General features: G+C 37.2%; 1 non-coding gene across 1 annotated transcript; it reads right to left on the reverse strand.

Annotated features, from left to right (window-relative positions):
* Positions 1-1,154: 1,154 nt before the first annotated feature.
* LOC129893645 (small nucleolar RNA R71) lies at positions 1,155-1,261 on the reverse strand. The gene has a single exon (XR_008767534.1). It is a non-coding gene; the product is annotated as a small nucleolar RNA R71 (small nucleolar RNA).
* Between the last annotated feature and the right edge of the window lie 1,542 nt (positions 1,262-2,803).

Here is a 2,803-nt window from a genome sequence, read left to right on the forward strand (position 1 = left end):
GTAACTTATGGTAATTTCTATATAGGATTCTAGTGACACATACCTCTATACCATATTTGGTTAAGAAATAGGAAGAAAGATTAATGTGTTTTTATTGATACATGCCTATCCCCACACAATGATGTAGTTAAGCTATCGATAAAGAAAGACAATGAGAGGTCGAAAGACCATGATTGTAATATCAACCTTATGAATCAGTAATTAAATAGCCCATCATATACTAAAAGAAGAGAATATTATGCTTCACTTCTTTTTATGCTACAACCTTAGAATCTCCCATAATCAGATTAATCCACGTAATCATTAAATCATTGCTAATGATGGTTATTTCATTTTTTCTGAATTTAGTATTAGAAATACCTCAATTTCTTAAAACACACGCAATTAGTTTAGTTTGTTGAAAAGTAATAAGTAGCCAAATTAAGGTCCCTTGTCTTTGACAATCCAGCTCTGAAAATAGTCACTTTACTAGTTGTGAGACTGTGTACACTTGCGTGTGCTTTGGTAGCAACAAGTTTTTAGCGTCGTTGCCGGGGACTTTATATTAGGAAATTTGTTCTTTACGAAGTTTCTCTATAAATTGTTAGTGTTGACAACTTGATCTTAGCTGTGAATTCTGCTAGGTAACTCGGACAATACACTGGACAGAAGTGGGGAGATTGTAGAGCTACTAGCTGAGCTTGAAAGATTCTTACATTAAAAAAGAAGAAGAGTGGTTTCTGAATATCCAGTACAACTTAATTTGGAGGATAATCAATAAGTGCCAGAGGTGGTACCTGTAGAGATAACAACGAGAATAATACATGATATGGTAGTCCCACTGACAGCGAATGTCACTTCAGTATTCAGAAACCTCTAGCTAGAGATAGATTTGAGCTGAAGCAGAATATGGTCAACTTTGGCACAATATCGGGCAGTTTATTGGTTTGCCTCATGAATATCCTGAAGTACACATCCAGAAATTTCCAAAAATTAGTGATACTTACACGCTAATTGGGGTATCTACTGATTATGTGAGACTGACATTGTTTCCCCTTTCTCTATTGGGGGAAGCAAAATGGTGATTGAACTTGGAACCATAAAATTCAATCACTTTGTGGAATGATTTGGATCGCAAGTTTCTCATTAGGTTCTTTCCTTCGGGGAAGACAACAAAGCTGAGAAGTGAAATCTTTAGGTTTAAACAAAAATCTAGAGAGAACTTTTACCAAGCGTGGGGCAATTTTAAATCCTTCCTCATTAATTTTCCTCATCATCATCAAGCGAATGAGGTGTTTCTCCATACCTTGATTAAGGGGTTGGAACCCAAGACCAAAATTCTTCTTGATTCTAATGTAGGTGTATAGGCACTGGAGAAGACCTATGATGAACTCTACACATTGCTTAATTGCATATCTCAAGAAAATTCTGAGTGGAACGGAGGGAATTCAAGGCCTATAGTGTAGAAATAAGCAGGCATGTTAGAAGTTGATGCTATGACAACCTTAACTGCTCAGATTGCAGCAATGCAAAATATGATTACCACACATTTCACCAATTTGGAATTGGGATAGAACAAGGATCTGATAAATATAGTTCAGTAACAACCAATGTGGTGTGAGGTATGTTAAAGTAGTTAATATGTATCCGAGTACTGTGGAGCTAATCCTGAGTCTGTGAACTTCATGGGTAATGCATCAAAGGGTGGAGGTCAATAGAACTATGGTAATACTTACAATCCAATTTGGAGGAACCACCTAAATTTCTCTTGGGGTGAAAATTAGCATAATCAACATAAAGGAAAGACCCAATTCAGGCCACTAGAAAGTGGAAAACACTATAATCATTAAGGCCGGGGACCCAGCAAATAGGCAAATTAGGAAACTTGATTGTTTAAGATATGCTGAAACTGATCATGGCCGACTAAGCCAAGTTGGCTGCTGATGAACACCAAAACCCACTAGCAATATAGAACTTAGAAAACCTGTTAGGGCAATTGGAAAGCTCATAGAACTCTCGCCAACAAGGAGGTTTGCCAGGTAACACTGACCAAAACCCTAAATAGGTGAATGTCATGAGCACCCGTAGTAGTTGCCCACTAGTAGAATTAGCTCATCAAACTGAATTAGCCAAGGTGAGAGGTAAAGGAAAAGTTGGGGAACAACGTGAATCTAGTAGGTCAAAAGAAGATAAAGTACCAAAAGCAAAACCTCTTCCGCCATTCCCATAAAAGTTCAAGAAGAATAAGAAGGAAGAGTGCTTTGAGAAGTTCATCCACTTGCTAAAATAGGTACAAATTAACTTACCTTTGATTGATAGTTTTAAGGGTATCCTAAAATATACCAAGTATGTCAAGGAAATTGTGGCTAATAAGAGAAAGTTAGCTTAGTATAAAATATTGGCACTCTCTGAGGAGTGCAGTTCTAGAACTTTGAATAAAGTTAAGTTCCCAAACCAACAAGAAAGATCCAGGAAGTTTCACTTTACAGGTTACCATTGGCAGTGTGTTAATGTAAGACGACTCCGTAATATTGGTGCAAGTATTAATTTGATGCCCATCTCTATGTTTAAGAAACCAGGCTTGGGGAATCTAATGCCTACCACCATCTTGCTGCAACTAGCAGATCGCTTAGTAGCTAGGCAATGAAATCATTGAAGATATATTAGTCCAGGTGGGATCTCTCATTTTCCCTATGGACTATATCATCTAATATTTTGAGCTAGACCTGAAGCTCTCTTTTATTCTGGGACACCCATTCTTAGAAATAGGAGAGGCATTAATAGGTGTAGCAGCTAAAAGGCTCACAATAAAATCTTATGAAAA

Source organism: Solanum dulcamara, chromosome 6 (genome assembly GCF_947179165.1).
Source record: "Solanum dulcamara chromosome 6, daSolDulc1.2, whole genome shotgun sequence".
Lineage (NCBI taxonomy): Eukaryota > Viridiplantae > Streptophyta > Magnoliopsida > Solanales > Solanaceae > Solanum > Solanum dulcamara.